Here is an 18,191-nt window from a genome sequence, read left to right as displayed (position 1 = left end):
GGACGCGGACTAGATCGGCCACAGGACCTGCTTCTGTGCTGTGCTTTTCCGTGAATCTTTAGTGATTGCCTTACGACAAGCAAGCTGAAGGCGTCCTGTTGGCTGAGTTGCCTTTCTATGTACGAAAGCCTTTGTTGGGTGTCCTGTGAATTGTCACGAATTTCCTGCAGGTTCGTCTCCATCCTCCCCAAGATGTCGTCTTTTTCCTTGTTCAGCTCCCTGACCAGGCTTCTCTCCTTCTCGTCCAAAATACTTCGCAGTTTGGCGAACTCAGAGTCAATCAGGATCTGTATTTTGTTTGACTGTTCCTGCGGACACAAATCAAAGGAGTTAAAAAAAAACGTGTTGAAGTTGGAAAGCGAACCCTCTCCAGAGTCGGTCAGTGTGACATTATTTCCTAGATGCTGAGTCTGCAGATACACGGACGCACACAGACACAGACTCTCTCTCTCTCTCTCTCACACACACACACACACACACACACAGATACACGCACACACAGATACACACTCCCTCACACACAGATACACAATCCCTCACAGACAGACACTAACACTTACACACACAGTTACACACTCACACACACACACAAATACACACTCCCTCACATACACATACACCAACACTTACACACGCACACAAATACACCCACTCACACATATACACAGACACACAGTACATGGACACACACAGAGACTCACACACAGAGACACAGACACAGACACACACACACATATACGTACATACACATCCATTCACACACATACACACAGACACACAAACACACGCACTCAAATACAGTCACACAAGTACACATTCACTCAGATACACACACAAAGACACGTTTGTACACACCGTACACTCACACACACACACATATATACATACACACTCACACACAGTTACTTACACACATACACACATAGATACACACACTTACACACACACACACACTGTATTAGTCACTAATGACAGGACCGATACCGTTGGTTCTTTTCCCACCCGTAGCTCCCGCTGTGGTTCTCCCGATCCGTTAATTGGATGGTTTTGGAATGTAATATTCCAGCACAAGCAGACCGGGTTCGAAATTTCTCACGGTCCGTGAACTGTTGAGATATTCTGTTTTCTGTTTATGTCAGCTGATAGTAAAAGCCACCGGGAGAATCTCTGCGATTTCCTCCCCCCCCCCCACCCCTATTTGTGACAGTTACCGGCTGCGGACGCATCATTCCTATCCCCCACCTCACAATCTCCGACACGCTACCGTCAGGAAGGAGGTACAGGAGCATCAGGACTAGAACTGTCAGACTGGGTAGCAGCTTCTTCCCTCGGGCTGTGAGAATAAAGAAGATCCTGCCGCCAGCGAGGTCGTGTCCTGACGACAGCGAGCTGTCTACTGTTTGCTTGTGCTGCTTACTGGGTCCATTCTGAATGTTATTTTAATAACCTATTTGTGGTAATATTTTGTTTTATGTGCTGTGCGTGTGCAACGTGATCTGCAGGAGCACTGTTCGGTTGTATACATGTATAGTCAGATGACAATAAACTTGAACTTGATCATAGATGTTCACAGTTCGCCCGGACGTCTCGTCATGCAACACGAGTGTAAAAGGATTACATTCTTTCCACAGCTCAGAGAGATCGCCGTCCTGCATAGCTGGCCCTTTCTCGCGGTTCATTTCATTTTTATTCTAAATCCTTTCACTGTCATATTACTGAATAGTTCAATTTTAACCATACACAAGGATACAGCCATCCATCGAACAGCGTTCCTTCGAGGCCGAGGTGTAAAGCACACACCCAACAGTCACACAGCATGAGGGACATAGAGCAGTAAAACAAAAATAATAATGTAGCCCAAGCCCCCCGAAGGTCATGGTTCAGTGCAGCAGCAGCTGAACGTAATCCAGACACAAAATGCTGGAGGAATTCAGCAGGCCAGGCAGCATCTGTGGAAGAGCACAGCTCATGGTTAATTGGAGAAAGGGGAACTACGAGGCTTTCAGGCAGGAACTTGGAAGCATCAGTTGTAAACAGATGTTCTCAGGGAAACGTACCAAAGAAATGTGCCAAATGTTCAGGGGATATTTGCGTGGGGTTCTGAGTAGGTACGTTCCAATGAGACATGGAAAGGTTGGTGGGGTACAAGATCCGTGGTGTACAAAGGCTGTTGTAAATCTAGTCAAGAAGAAAATAAGAGCATACGAAAGGTTAAAAAAACTAGGTAATGATATGAACCTAGAAGATTATAAGGCTAGCAGGAAGGAGCTTAAGAATGAAATTAGGAGAGCCAGAAGGGGCCATGAGAAGGCATTTGCAGGCAGGATTCAGGAAAACCCCAAGGCGTTCTACAAGTATGTGAAGAGCAAGAGGATAAGACGTGAAGGAATAGGACCAATCAAGTGTGACAATGGAAAAGTGTGTATGGAACCGGAGGAAATAGCAGAGGTACTTAATGAATATTTTTGCTTCGGTATTCAGTACGGAAAAGGATCTTGGTGATTGTAGTGATGACTTACAGCAGACTGAAAAGCTTGAGCATGTAGAAATTAAGAAAGAGGATGTGCTGGAGCTTTTGGAAAGCATCAGGTTGAATAAGTCACCAGGACCAGACAAGGTGTACCCCAGACTACTGTGGGAAGCGAAGGAGGAAATTGCTGAGCCTCTGGCAATGATCTTTGCATCATCAATGAGGACGGGAGAGGTTCCGGAGGATTGGAGGGTTGCGGAGGTTGTTCCATTATTCGAGAAAGGGAGTAGAGATAGCCCAGGAAATTATAGACCAGTGAGTCTTACTGCAGTGGTTGGTAAGTTGATGGAGAAGATCCTGAGAGGCAGGATTTATGAATATTTGGAGAGGTATAATATGATTAGGAATAGTCAGCATGGCTTTGTCAAAGGCAGGACATGCCTTACAAGCCTGATTGAATTTTTTGAGAATGTGATTAAACACATTGATGAAGGAAGAGCAGTAGATGTAGTGTACATGGATTTCAGCAAGGCATTTGATAAAGTACCCATGCAAGGATTATTGAGAAAGTAAGGAGGCATGGGATCCAAGGGGACATTGCTTTGTGGATCCAGAACTGGCTTGCCCACAGAAGGCAAAGAGTGGTTGTAGACAGGTCATTTTCTGCATGGAGGTCGGTGACCAGTGGTGTGCCTCAGGGATCTGTTCTGGGACCTTTACGCTTCATGATTTTATAAATGACCTGGATGTGGAAGTGGAGGGTTGGGTTAGTAAATTTGCTGATAACACAAAGGTTGTGTGTATTGTGGATAGTGTGGAGGGCTGTCAGAGGTTACAATGGGACATTGATAGGATGCAAAACTGGGCTGAGAAGTGGCAGATGGAGTTCAACCCAGATAAGTGTGAGGTGGTTCATTTTGGTAGGTCAAATATGATGGCAGAATATAGTATTAATGGTAAGACTCTTGGCAGTGTGGAAGATCAGAGGGATCTTGGTGTCCGAGTCCATAGGACACTGAAAGATGCTATGCAGGTTGACTCTGTGGTTAAGAAAACATACGGTGCATTGGCCTTCATCAATTGTGGGATTGAGTTTAAGAGCTGAGAGGTAATGTTAAAGCTATATAGGACCCTGGTCAGACCCCACTTGGAGTACTGTGCTCAGTTCTGGACGTCTCACTACAGGAAGGACGTGGAAACCATAGAAAGGGTGCAGAGGAGATTTACAAGGATGTTGCCTGGATTGGGGAGCATGCCTTATGAGAATAGGTTGAGTGTGAACTCGACCTTTTCTCCTTGGAGTGACAGAGGATGAGAGGTGACCTGATAGAGGAGTATAAGATAATGAGAGACATTGATCATGTGGATAGTCAGAGGCTTTTCCCCAGGTCTAAATTGGCTAGCACGAGAGGGCATAGTTTTAAACTGCTTGGAAGTAGGTACAGAGCAGATGTCAGTGGTAAGTTTTTTTACACAGAGAGTGGTGAGTACGTGGAATGGGCCACTGGCGATGGTGGTGGAGGCGGAAGCGATAGGGTCTTTTAAGAGACTCCTGGATGGCTACATGGAGCTTAGAAAAATAGAGGGCTATGGGTAAAGCTTAGGTAGTTCTAAGGTAGGGACATGTTCGGCACAGATTTGTGGGCCGAAGGGCCTGTATCATGCTGTAGGTTTTCTATGTTTCGGTCTGTGACCCTGCAGCAGGACTGGAGAAAAAAAAAGATTGGAAGTCAGCGTAAGAAGGTGGAGGGAGGGGAGGAAGAAGCATACGGTGATGGGTGAAACCAGGGTGGGGTGGTGAAGTAAAGAGCTGGGAAGTTGATTGGTGAAAGAGATACATGGCTGGAGAAGGGGGAATCTGATGGAGAGGACAGAAGGCCATGGAAAAAAGAGAAGGGGGAGGAGAGTGGGTCTGGTGAACACGTGGTCGATGAGGTGGGGAGCAGCAGGGATCACAGGGGGGGGGGCAGTCAGAGAGGGTATCTTTTTTTACCAGTCCTGCTGCAGGGTCTTGGCCCGAAATGCCAACTGTACTCTTTTCCATAGATGCTGCTTGGCCTGCTGAGTTCCTCCAGCACTTTGTGTGTGTTGCTCGGATTTCCAGCATCTGCAGATTTTCTCTGAATGTAATCCAGCTTGTAGTCACCCGAGCAAACACTGGAAAGCAGCACTGACTATTGAGTAGATGAAACTCGGAGATTGTGTTCATCTCTCGTCATCTCATTATAGGAAGGACGTGGATGTTATCCACTTTGTATTCACTACAGAGCAGCACTAACTATTCAGTAAGTTAAACTCAGAGACTGTGTTCAGCTCTGGTCTTCTCATTATAGGAAGGATGTGGAAGCTTTAGAGAGAGTGCAGAGTAGATTTACCGGGATGCTGTCTGGATTAGAGGACCTGTTTTTTGTGGAGTGAGCTGGGGCTTTTCTCTTTGGAGTGAAGGAGGATGAGAGGTAGCTTCATAGAGGTGTACAAGATGATAGGAAACATTGATGGAGTGGACAGCCAGAGATTTTTTCCCAGGATGGAAACGGCTAATACAAGGGGCATACTTTTAAGGTGATAGGAGAAAAGTACAGCTGGGGTGGGGGAAATGTCAGAGGTATGCCTCTTACACAGAGTGGTGGGTGAATAGTACACCATGCCAGGGGTCGTGGTACAGGCAGATAGATTAGTGACATTTTAGAAAACCTGGATGATAGAGAAATGGAGGGCTATGTAGGAAGGAAGGGCTAGATTGATTTTGGAGCAGGCTAAAAGGTTAGCACAGCATTGTGGGCCGAAGGGCCTGTAGTATACTGCCCTATGTTTCATGAAACTTCAGGGATTTTTTATTTTCGCTTGTTTGGGAATTTATATTTGTCGGCTTCTAGGAATGTGGGCAATGCCCACCATGTTATATGTTTAAGATTGTTCAAGACTTTGCAAGACTCTTCAAGACTGTTTAATGTCATTTCCAGTACACAAGTGCAAAGGAGAATGAAATAATTGTTACTCCTGATCTGAGGCAGCCCAACAAACACACACACACAATAAGATAAAGTGCACAATGACAAAACACACACACACACACACACAAATGAACACATACGATAATTTATATACATAGATTGACTGTATGTCCACGAAGTGATGCTAGACACGGGTGTCCGTAAATAAAGCATCTGACAGGAAATTATAAAGTAGTGGTTGTTGGGGTGTAGACAGGAAACGATAAAGTAGTGGTTGTTGGGGTGTAGACAGGAAATGATAAAGTAGTGGTGTTTGGGGTGTAGACAGAAACTGATAAAGTAGTGGTGGTTGGGGTGTAGACAGGAACTGATAAAGTAGTGGTGGTTGGGGTGTAGACAGGAACTGATAAAGTAGTGGTGGTTGGGGTGTAGACAGGAAATGGTAAGTAGTGGTGTTTGGGGTGTAGACAGGAAATGATAAATAGTGGTGGTTGGGGTGTAACAGGAAATGATAAAGTAGTGGTGGTTGGGGTGTAGACAGGAAATGATAAAGTAGTGGTGGTTGGGGTGTAGACAGGAAATGATAAAGTAGTGGTGGTTGGGGTGTAGACAGGAAATGATAAAGTAGTGGTGGTTGGGGTGTAGACAGGAAATGATAAAGTAGTGGTGGTTGGGGTGTAGACTGGGAATGATAAAGTAGTGGTGGTTGGGGTGTAACAGGAAATGATAAAGTAGGGGTGGTTGGGGTGTAGACAGGGACTGATAAAGTAGTGGTGGTTGGGGTGTAACAGGAAATGATAAAGTAGTGGTGTTTGGGGTGTAGACAGGAAATGGTAAAGTAGTGGTTGTTGGGGTGTAACAGGAAATGATAAAGTAGTGGTGCTTGGGGTGTAGACAGGAAATGATAAAGTAGTGGTGGTTGGGGTGTAGACAGGAAATGATAAAGTAGTAGTGGTTGGGTTGTAACAGGAAATGATAAAGTAGTGGTGGTTGGGGTGTAACAGGAAATGGTAAAGTAGTGGTGGTTGGGGTGTAACAGGAAATGATAAAGTAGTGGTGTTTGGGGTGTAGACAGGAAATGATAAAGTAGTGGTGGTTGGGGTGTAACAGGAAATGGTAAAGTAGTGGTGCTTGGGGTGTAGACAGGAAATGACAAAGTAGTGGTGGTTGGGGTGTAACAGGAAATGGTAAAGTAGTGGTGCTTGGGGTGTAGACAGGAACTGATAAAGTAGTGGTGGTTGGGGTGTAGACAGGGACTGATAAAGTAGTGGTGGTTGGGGTGTAACAGGAACTGATAAAGTAGTGGTGGTTGGGGTGTAGACAGGGACTGATAAAGTAGTGGTGGTTGGGGTGTAACAGGAAATGGTAAAGTAGTGGTGGTTGGGGTGTAACAGGAAATGATAAAGTAGTGGTGGTTGGGGTGTAACAGGAAATGGTAAAGTAGTGGTGGTTGGGGTGTAACAGGAAATGATAAAGTAGTGGTGTTTGGGGTGTAGACAGGAAATGGTAAAGTAGTGGTGGTTGGGGTGTAACAGGAAATGATAAAGTAGTGGTGGTTGGGGTGTAACAGGAAATGATAAAGTAGTGGTGGTTGGGGTGTAACAGGAAATGATAAAGTAGTGGTGGTTGGGGTGTAACAGGAAATGGTAAAGTAGTGGTGGTTGGGGTGTAGACAGGAAATGATAAAGTAGTGGTGGTTGGGGTGTAGACAGGAAATGATAAAGTAGTGGTGGTTGGGGTGTAGACTGGGAATGATAAAGTAGTGGTGGTTGGGGTGTAACAGGAAATGATAAAGTAGGGGTGGTTGGGGTGTAGACAGGGACTGATAAAGTAGTGGTGGTTGGGGTGTAACAGGAAATGATAAAGTAGTGGTGTTTGGGGTGTAGACAGGAAATGGTAAAGTAGTGGTTGTTGGGGTGTAACAGGAAATGATAAAGTAGTGGTGCTTGGGGTGTAGACAGGAAATGATAAAGTAGTGGTGGTTGGGGTGTAGACAGGAAATGATAAAGTAGTAGTGGTTGGGTTGTAACAGGAAATGATAAAGTAGTGGTGGTTGGGGTGTAACAGGAAATGGTAAAGTAGTGGTGGTTGGGGTGTAACAGGAAATGATAAAGTAGTGGTGTTTGGGGTGTAGACAGGAAATGATAAAGTAGTGGTGGTTGGGGTGTAACAGGAAATGGTAAAGTAGTGGTGCTTGGGGTGTAGACAGGAAATGACAAAGTAGTGGTGGTTGGGGTGTAACAGGAAATGGTAAAGTAGTGGTGCTTGGGGTGTAGACAGGAACTGATAAAGTAGTGGTGGTTGGGGTGTAGACAGGGACTGATAAAGTAGTGGTGGTTGGGGTGTAACAGGAACTGATAAAGTAGTGGTGGTTGGGGTGTAGACAGGGACTGATAAAGTAGTGGTGGTTGGGGTGTAACAGGAAATGGTAAAGTAGTGGTGGTTGGGGTGTAACAGGAAATGATAAAGTAGTGGTGGTTGGGGTGTAACAGGAAATGGTAAAGTAGTGGTGGTTGGGGTGTAACAGGAAATGATAAAGTAGTGGTGTTTGGGGTGTAGACAGGAAATGGTAAAGTAGTGGTGGTTGGGGTGTAACAGGAAATGATAAAGTAGTGGTGGTTGGGGTGTAACAGGAAATGATAAAGTAGTGGTGGTTGGGGTGTAACAGGAAATGATAAAGTAGTGGTGGTTGGGGTGTAACAGGAAATGGTAAAGTAGTGGTGGTTGGGGTGTAGACAGGAAATGATAAAGTAGTGGTGGTTGGGGTGTAGACAGGAAATGATAAAGTAGTGGTGGTTGGGGTGTAGACAGGAAATGATAAAGTAGTGGTGGTTGGGGTGTAGACAGGAAATGATAAAGTAGTGGTGGTTGGGGTGTAGACAGGAAATGGTAAGTAGTGGTGTTTGGGGTGTAGACAGGAAATGATAAATAGTGGTGGTTGGGGTGTAACAGGAAATGATAAAGTAGTGGTGGTTGGGGTGTAGACAGGAAATGATAAAGTAGTGGTGGTTGGGGTGTAGACAGGAAATGATAAAGTAGTGGTGGTTGGGGTGTAGACAGGAAATGATAAAGTAGTGGTGGTTGGGGTGTAGACAGGAAATGATAAAGTAGTGGTGGTTGGGGTGTAGACTGGGAATGATAAAGTAGTGGTGGTTGGGGTGTAACAGGAAATGATAAAGTAGTGGTGGTTGGGGTGTAGACAGGGACTGATAAAGTAGTGGTGGTTGGGGTGTAACAGGAAATGATAAAGTAGTGGTGTTTGGGGTGTAGACAGGAAATGGTAAAGTAGTGGTTGTTGGGGTGTAACAGGAAATGATAAAGTAGTGGTGCTTGGGGTGTAGACAGGAAATGATAAAGTAGTGGTGGTTGGGGTGTAGACAGGAAATGATAAAGTAGTGGTGGTTGGGGTGTAACAGGAAATGGTAAAGTAGTGGTGCTTGGGGTGTAGACAGGAAATGATAAAGTAGTGGTGGTTGGGGTGTAACAGGAAATGGTAAAGTAGTGGTGCTTGGGGTGTAGACAGGAAATGATAAAGTAGTGGTGGTTGGGGTGCAGACAGGGAATGATAAAGTAGTGGTGTTTGGGGTGTAGACAGGAAATGGTAAAGTAGTGGTGGTTGGGGTGTAACAGGAAATGATAAAGTAGTGGTGGTTGGGGTGTAGACAGGAACTGATAAAGTAGTGGTGGTTGGGGTGTAGACAGGAACTGATAAAGTAATGGTGGTTGGGGTGTAGACAGGAACTGATAAAGTAGTGGTGGTTGGGGTGTAGACAGGGACTGATAAAGTAGTGGTGGTTGGGGTGTAACAGGAACTGATAAAGTAGTGGTGGTTGGGGTGTAGACAGGGACTGATAAAGTAGTGGTGGTTGGGGTGTAACAGGAAATGGTAAAGTAGTGGTGGTTGGGGTGTAACAGGAAATGATAAAGTAGTGGTGGTTGGGGTGTAACAGGAAATGGTAAAGTAGTGGTGGTTGGGGTGTAACAGGAAATGATAAAGTAGTGGTGTTTGGGGTGTAGACAGGAAATGGTAAAGTAGTGGTGGTTGGGGTGTAGACAGGAAATGATAAAGTAGTGGTGGTTGGGGTGTAGACAGGAAATGATAAAGTAGTGGTGGTTGGGGTGTAGACAGGAAATGATAAAGTAGTGGTGGTTGGGGTGTAGACTGGGAATGATAAAGTACTGGTGGTTGGGGTGTAACAGGAAATGATAAAAGTAGTGGTGGTTGGGGTGTAGACAGGGACTGATAAAGTAGTGGTGGTTGGGGTGTAACAGGAAATGATAAAGTAGTGGTGTTTGGGGTGTAGACAGGAAATGGTAAAGTAGTGGTTGTTGGGGTGTAACAGGAAATGATAAAGTAGTGGTGCTTGGGGTGTAGACAGGAAATGATAAAGTAGTGGTGGTTGGGGTGTAGACAGGAAATGATAAAGTAGTGGTGGTTGGGGTGTAACAGGAAATGATAAAGTAGTGGTGGTTGGGGTGTAACAGGAAATGGTAAAGTAGTGGTGGTTGGGGTTTAACAGGAAATGATAAAGTAGTGGTGTTTGGGGTGTAGACAGGAAATGATAAAGTAGTGGTGGTTGGGGTGTAACAGGAAATGGTAAAGTAGTGGTGCTTGGGGTGTAGACAGGAAATGATAAAGTAGTGGTGGTTGGGGTGTAACAGGAAATGGTAAAGTAGTGGTGCGTGGGGTGTAGACAGGAAATGATAAAGTAGTGGTGGTTGGGGTGCAGACAGGGAATGATAAAGTAGTGGTGTTTGGGGTGTAGACAGGAAATGGTAAAGTAGTGGTGGTTGGGGTGTAACAGGAAATGATAAAGTAGTGGTGGTTGGGGTGTAGACAGGAACTGATAAAGTAGTGGTGGTTGGGGTGTAGACAGGAACTGATAAAGTAATGGTGGTTGGGGTGTAGACAGGAACTGATAAAGTAGTGGTGGTTGGGGTGTAGACAGGGACTGATAAAGTAGTGGTGGTTGGGGTGTAGACAGGGACTGATAAAGTAGTGGTGGTTGGGGTGTAACAGGAAATGGTAAAGTAGTGGTGGTTGGGGTGTAACAGGAAATGATAAAGTAGTGGTGGTTGGGGTGTAACAGGAAATGGTAAAGTAGTGGTGGTTGGGGTGTAACAGGAAATGATAAAGTAGTGGTGTTTGGGGTGTAGACAGGAAATGGTAAAGTAGTGGTGGTTGGGGTGTAACAGGAAATGATAAAGTAGTGGTGGTTGGGGTGTAACAGGAAATGATAAAGTAGTGGTGGTTGGGGTGTAACAGGAAATGATAAAGTAGTGGTGGTTGGGGTGTAACAGGAAATGGTAAAGTAGTGGTGGTTGGGGTGTAGACAGGAACTGATAAAGTAGTGGTGGTTGGGGTGTAACAGGAACTGATAAAGTAGTGGTGGTTGGGTCCGTAGACAGGAAATGATAAAGTAGTGGTGGTTGGGTGTAACAGGAAATGATAAATAGTGGTATTTGGGGTGTAGGTAGACAGGAAATGATAAAGTAGTGGTGGTTGGGTGTAACAGGAAATGATAAATAGTGGTATTTGGGGTGTAGACAGGAAATGATAAAGTAGTGGTAGATGGGGTGTAGACAGGAACTGATAAAGTAGTGGTGGTTGGGGTGTAGACAGGAAATGATAAAGTAGTGGTGGTTGGGGTGTAACAGGAAATGATAAAGTAGTGGTGGTTGGGGTGTAACAGGAAATGGTAAAGTAGTGGTGGTTGGGGTGTAGACAGGAAATGATAAAGTAGTGGTGGTTGGGGTGTAGACAGGAAATGATAAAGTAGTGGTGGTTGGGGTGTAGACAGGAAATGATAAAGTAGTGGTGGTTGGGGTGTAGACAGGAAATGATAAAGTAGTGGTGGTTGGGGTGTAGACTGGGAATGATAAAGTACTGGTGGTTGGGGTGTAACAGGAAATGATAAAGTAGTGGTGGTTGGGGTGTAGACAGGGACTGATAAAGTAGTGGTGGTTGGGGTGTAACAGGAAATGATAAAGTAGTGGTGTTTGGGGTGTAGACAGGAAATGGTAAAGTAGTGGTTGTTGGGGTGTAACAGGAAATGATAAAGTAGTGGTGCTTGGGGTGTAGACAGGAAATGATAAAGTAGTGGTGGTTGGGGTGTAGACAGGAAATGATAAAGTAGTGGTGGTTGGGGTGTAACAGGAAATGATAAAGTAGTGGTGGTTGGGGTGTAACAGGAAATGGTAAAGTAGTGGTGGTTGGGGTGTAACAGGAAATGATAAAGTAGTGGTGTTTGGGGTGTAGACAGGAAATGATAAAGTAGTGGTGGTTGGGGTGTAACAGGAAATGGTAAAGTAGTGGTGCTTGGGGTGTAGACAGGAAATGATAAAGTAGTGGTGGTTGAGGTGTAACAGGAAATGGTAAAGTAGTGGTGCTTGGGGTGTAGACAGGAAATGATAAAGTAGTGGTGGTTGGGGTGCAGACAGGGAATGATAAAGTAGTGGTGTTTGGGGTGTAGACAGGAAATGGTAAAGTAGTGGTGGTTGGGGTGTAACAGGAAATGATAAAGTAGTGGTGGTTGGGGTGTAGACAGGAACTGATAAAGTAGTGGTGGTTGGGGTGTAGACAGGAACTGATAAAGTAATGGTGGTTGGGGTGTAGACAGGAACTGATAAAGTAGTGGTGGTTGGGGTGTAGACAGGGACTGATAAAGTAGTGGAGGTTGGGGTGTAACAGGAACTGATAAAGTAGTGGTGGTTGGGGTGTAGACAGGGACTGATAAAGTAGTGGTGGTTGGGGTGTAACAGGAAATGGTAAAGTAGTGGTGGTTGGGGTGTAACAGGAAATGATAAAGTAGCGGTGGTTGGGGTGTAACAGGAAATGGTAAAGTAGTGGTGGTTGGGGTGTAACAGGAAATGATAAAGTAGTGGTGTTTGGGGTGTAGACAGGAAATGGTAAAGTAGTGGTGGTTGGGGTGTAACAGGAAATGATAAAGTAGTGGTGGTTGGGGTGTAACAGGAAATGATAAAGTAGTGGTGGTTGGGGTGTAACAGGAAATGGTAAAGTAGTGGTGGTTGGGGTGTAGACAGGAACTGATAATGTAGTGGTGGTTGGGGTGTAACAGGAAATGATAAAGTAGTGGTGGTTGGGGTGTAACAGGAAATGATAAAGTAGTGGTGGTTGGCGTGTAGACAGGAACTGATAAAGTAGTGGTGATTGGGGTGTAGACAGGAACTGATAAAGTAATGGTGGTTGGGGTGTAGACAGGAAATGATAAAGTAGTGGTGTTTGGGGTGTAACAGGAACTGATAAAGTAGTGGTGGTTGGGGTGCAGACAGGGAATGATAAAGTAGTGATGTTTGGGGTGTAGACAGGAAATGATGATGTAGTGGTGGTTGGGGTGTAGACAGGAAATGATAAAGTAGTGGTGGTTGGGGTGTAACAGGAATTGATAACGTAGTGGTATTTGGGTTGTAACAGGAAATGGTAAAGTAGTGGTGGTTGGGGTGTAGACAGGAACTGATAAAGTAGTGGTGGTTGGGGTGTAACAGGAACTGATAAAGTAGTGGTGGTTGGGGTGTAGACAGGAAATGATAAAGTAGTGGTGGTTGGGGTGTAACAGGAAATGATAAAGTAGTGGTGGTTGGCGTGTAGACAGGAACTGATAAAGTAGTGGTGATTGGGGTGTAGACAGGAACTGATAAAGTAATGGTGGTTGGGTTGTAACAGGAAATGGTAAAGTAGTGGTGGTTGGGGTGTAACAGGAACTGATAAAGTAGTGGTGGTTGGGGTGTAGAGGGATGGGTTAGTTGGTGGAGGTCTTGGCCTGCCTTACCACTTGGGGACTGTTTTTGGGTCTGGTGGATGCTACGTTTCCTCCTCCATGATGGGTGTGGGACAAGCAATCTGTCCATCTGGGTGGGATGGATCGTTCATTGTGTTACCGGCTCTGCTCTGTATATACTGCCTTGACGGTGGGTAGGCTGGTGCCGGTGAGGCGTTGGGCAGTTTTGACTACCCATTTTAGTGCCTCTCTGTCTGCCACAGTGGAGGTTCCGTACCGAGCAGTGATGCAGCTCGTCGGGATGCTCTCTACTGTGCATCTCTAGAATGACCCGAATATAGATGTGCAAAGTCGAGCTCTTATTAGCCTCCTCAGAATGTGGAGGCGTTGGTGAGCTTTCCTGATTGTATAGGATGCGTTCTGGGACCACAAGAGGTTGCGTGAGATGTGCGCTCACCCACAATGGAGTATTACGTATGTGTAATTTTGATCACCTGCCTACGGGAAGGATATCAATAAGATTGAAAAAATGTACATAAAATATACAAGGATGTTGCCAGGACTTGAAGAGCTGAGGTTTAGGGAAAGATTGAATAAGTCAGGAATTTACTCCCTGGCAGGTAGGAGAATGAGACGTATGGATAGAGTAAATGCTTTTCCGCTGAGGTTGGGCGAGAGTAGATCTAGAGGTCATAGCTGAAAGGTAAGGGATGAAATATTAAAGAAAGCTGGAAGGGAGTTTCTTTGCTCAGAGAGTGCTGAGAGTGTGGAATGAGCTGACGGCAGAAGTGGTGAATGAGGGTTCAATTTTAACATTTAGAAGACGTTTGGATCAGTACATAGATAGGACCAATATGGAGGGCTATGGTCCAGGTGCGTGTTGATGATACTGTGCAGAATAACAGTTCAGCATGGGCTAGATGCTGTTTCTCCGCTGGGGTGTTGTAAATTTGTAAAATTCCGTTGGCTGCATGGGTTTACAACTGGTTGGCCATAACAAGCCTAAGCTGAGCAGCTTGGGAGACAGGGCATCCGTGGACGGGATGGGACCTCAAAGCATTGGTGGAACGCCAGCAAGTAAAATATCCTCCAAACTGACTGCAACGATAAGTAAACCAATATCAGTGACCTCTCCCTTACCGACACCCCCAGAACTGAGGCACAGCCGAATGTCAAACGGCCACGCCGTCGGTATGCCCAAAACCATACAACCCAGCCCACCTCGGGTGAAGCCCTCCCCAGCTCTGCACACACCTACATGGAGCGCTGTCACAGGAAAACAGCATCAAATCAGCAAGACTCCCCGCACCACCCCGGCCATGCTGTCATCTCACTGCTGTCATCATCAGGCAGGAGGTCCAGGAGCCTCAGGGCCCACACCACCAGGTTCCGAGACAATTATTTCCCCTCAACCATCAGGAACCACCACCCAGGCCACGTTCTCGTCTCACTGCTGCCACCATCAGGCAGGAGGTACAGGAGTCCCAGGACCCACACCACCAGGGTCAGGAACAGTCATTACCCCCTCAACCATCAGGAACCACCACCCAGGCCACGTTCTCGTCTCACTGCTGCCACCATCAGGCAGGAGGTACAGGAGCCTCAGGACCCACACCACCAGGTTCCGAGACAATTATTACCCCCCAATCATCAGAGCCCGGAACCAAATCACCGAAATGTTCCCACAACCTATGGACTGACTTTCAGGGGCTCTTCATCTCCTGTTCTCGATATTTATTTATGTATTATTGTTATATATTTATTTGTATTTGCACAGTTTGTTTTCTTTTGCACATTGGTTGTTTGTCCTGTTGGATGCAGTCTTTTTTTGATTCTGTGGTGTTACTGAGAATGCCCGCAGGAAAATGAATCTCTGGGTTGTGTATGGTGACATGCGTGTACTTTGATAATAAATTTACCTTCAACTTTGATCTTTCCACCAGGGTCCGGTAACAGGCCGCCTACACGGGTGCCACAGCAGCACGACGTTATTACCGCTCGAGTCATCAGAATTCCGAGTTCAATTCCCGCGTACTCTATAAGCAATTTGTACGTTTCTTCCTGTGTGTGTGTGTGTGTGTGTGTGTGTGTGTGTGTGTGTGTGTGAGTGTGTGTGTGTTTTTCTTCCGGGTGCTCCGGTTTCCTCCCACAGTTCCAAAGATGTACCAGTTAGTAGGTTAATTGGTCATTGTAATTGTCCCGTGATTAGAAAAGGGTTAACTTGGCGGGATGCGGCATAGCGCGGTTCCAAGGGTCTGTTCCGCGCTGTACCTCGAGTTCACTAAATTCTCGGAAACACCACAGCGACAGCACGGTGATAGTGTTGTTCCTGTCACTGGGTACATTAAAAAAAACTTTAAATGCGGTTAAATAAAACCCAGTGACTTGGCCTCCACAGCCGTCTGTGGCAAAGAATTTCACAGATTTACCAGCCTCTGGCTAAAGAAATCCCTCCTCACTTCTGTTGCAGAGGGACGCTCCTCTATAGGGTTAAATCGGGCAGCGTCGGAAGGGCGTCTCTTTAGATAGAAATAAATTACCTTAATGCCCGAGATGCTTTCCAGCTGCTTTAGCTCGAAATCTTGGAAGGTCGTTTGCCTCTGTTTGAGCGAGTATATGATGTTGTTTATTTTGTCCTAAGATTCACAGCGAAGGGACGGAAGCGTTTATTAAAGATGTGTTAGAACGAGTAAATTACACCATAAAACAGATACCGTGCGAAGGTAATTCGGCCCCTTGGCTCTATGTTGGCCCCCTTATAGAACAATTCCTTGCAGCCCAATGAATTATATTTCCCCCCTGTCATCCCGGTTTGACTGTTTCTCTTTTTTTAAATAATATTGATAATAATAGTAAATACTTTAATTGATCCCGAGTGGGAAATTCTCTCGTTATAGCAGCACCATTTGAAAACACATGCGCTGTGCAGACTTAACTAATGATAAAGTACTGAATGATAATATACACAATAATAATTTACCAATGAGCAATATTAATACTGTATATGAAATAATAAAGCAGAGACTATTGTACTATGATGTGTGTTCTCCTGTCGCACAGAGATGAACTGCTAATGCTTATTGCATTTGATGGGAAAGATTTTTTGTAACGACCCTTGTGACCGCGGAACTGAATGAGTCTGTTCGAAAGGGCGCTCCGCTGTTCATTCAGTAGGTCACGGAGAGGATGTGTCAGATTGTCCACCAGGGATAACAGTTTGTTTAGTGACCTCCTCTCCACCACTAACTCAAAAGAGTCCGTGCTGTAGCCAAGGCCGGACCCAGCCTTTTCGATGAGTTCATTTAGTCTTTTTGTATCACCGGTACCGATGCTGTTCCCCCCAACGTAAAGCCGCAAAGAAGATGATTAAAGATCTCCAGCATCCCGCTGCACACATTGAAGGATCTCAGCTTCCTTAGAAAACAGAGACCGCTCATCCCCTTCTTGTAAACGGCCACAGCTTGTAAACAGCACACATCAAAGTTGCTGGTGAACGCAGCGGGCCAGGGAGCATCTTTAGGAAGAGGTACAGTCGACGTTTCAGGCCGAGACCCTTCGTCAGGACAAATCTCTTACTATCTCTTCTTTCAGTTAGTCCTGCGAAGGGTCTCGGCCCGAAACGTCAACTGCACCTCTTCCTAGAGATGCTGCCTGGCCTGCTGCGTTCACCAGCAACTTTGATGTGTGTTGCTTGAATTTGCAGCATCTGCGATTTCCTCGTGTTTGTAGCTTGTAAACAGTTTCTTTCGACACCGCCACCAAGAATGGGCCTCCTGTGGGTCGACGGCTCTGCCGTTTCACGCGGGCTTTCGAAAGCGTACGTCTTTCGACTCGGCGGGCCCGGCCCGGCCCTCCGGCACGGTATCGTGTACCGTGGCTAACATGATGTAAAAATGTGTAGTCCCTCTACCCGCGTTCCGTGCTTCCTTCCCCGATCACGGTCAGCTGCCTCTCGTATCGTGGCTATTCAGTAACCTTGGCCACGAACGGTTTAACCCCGGGGCGGGTTTCTGAATCTAGCTCAGAAGTCTTTGACAATCAGCTCCTCGCCGCCAATGATCACGCCAGTGCTCAGTTTTGGTCGCCTCATTATAGGAAGGGATGTGGATGCTTTAAAGAGAGTGCAGAGGAGATTCACCAGGATGCCCGCTGGATTACAAGGCCTGTTTTCTGTGGAGCGAGCTCGAGCTTTTCTCTTTGGAGGGAAGGAGGATGCGAGGTGACTGGATAGAGCTGTACAAGGTGATCAGAGGCAGAGACAGCCAGTGATTTTTCCGAGACCAATAGGAGGGAACATAATTTTAAGGCGAATGGATGGGAGGGCGGAATAGGGTGGATGTCAGAGGTAATTTCTTCACATGGAGAGTGGTGGGTGTGTGGTGTGAGGAACGCGCAGCCAGGGGTGGTGCTGAAGCCGGTTAGGAACATGGACGATAATGGAGAGTTATGTAGGACGGGAAAGATTAGATTGATCAAAGACAGCACAACATAGTGGGCCGAATGGCCTATGCTGTGCTGTAATGTGCTATTTTCTTGTCTTAAAGTTCCCTTCTGGTCGCCCCGTGCAAACAAGCCTTGATCCAGTCCACATCCATATCCGCTCAGCCTCCTCCCGACAAGGGGTCAGCCCAGGCTCTTGATTATTCCCACCCCGCTGGGTCTGCGGTCTCTGCATTCTCTTCCGCGCCCTCCCTGGGACAGGATTCGGGGTTGCGGGGGTGGGGAGAACGCACGACCGCGGCCGAACCGCTTACCCTATAGATATCCACCGCCTCATTCAAAAGCATGAAGTTGTGGGAGGTGTGACTGCGCTCGTCTCTCCTGTCCAGGCAGTTCACGCAGATCATTTTCCTCTCCGTCTCGCAGAAGAGTTTTACCTCCTCCTGGTGCTCTTCGCACAGGGGCCTGGCGCCCGCCTTCTCCCGCTTCTCGGAGCCCCGGCGTCCGAATCCCTCGGACTCCTCCGACGGAAAGCGAAGCCTCTGCCCCAGTCCGATGCTGCACCGTGCGCACACGGCGCCCTCCGCA

General features: G+C 46.4%; 1 long non-coding RNA gene across 1 annotated transcript; it reads right to left on the bottom strand.

Annotated features, from left to right (window-relative positions):
• Positions 1 to 226: 226 nt before the first annotated feature.
• Positions 227 to 17,979, bottom strand: LOC134346083 (uncharacterized). Its single transcript, XR_010017823.1, has 3 exons — positions 17,918 to 17,979; positions 15,704 to 15,799; positions 227 to 308 (listed from the first exon to the last, which is right to left on the bottom strand). It is a non-coding gene; the product is annotated as an uncharacterized LOC134346083 (long non-coding RNA).
• Between the last annotated feature and the right edge of the window lie 212 nt (positions 17,980 to 18,191).

The sequence above is a fragment of the Mobula hypostoma genome, chromosome 5, assembly GCF_963921235.1.
Source record: "Mobula hypostoma chromosome 5, sMobHyp1.1, whole genome shotgun sequence".
Lineage (NCBI taxonomy): Eukaryota > Metazoa > Chordata > Chondrichthyes > Myliobatiformes > Myliobatidae > Mobula > Mobula hypostoma.
This window is presented reverse-complemented; position numbering and strand designations above follow the sequence as displayed.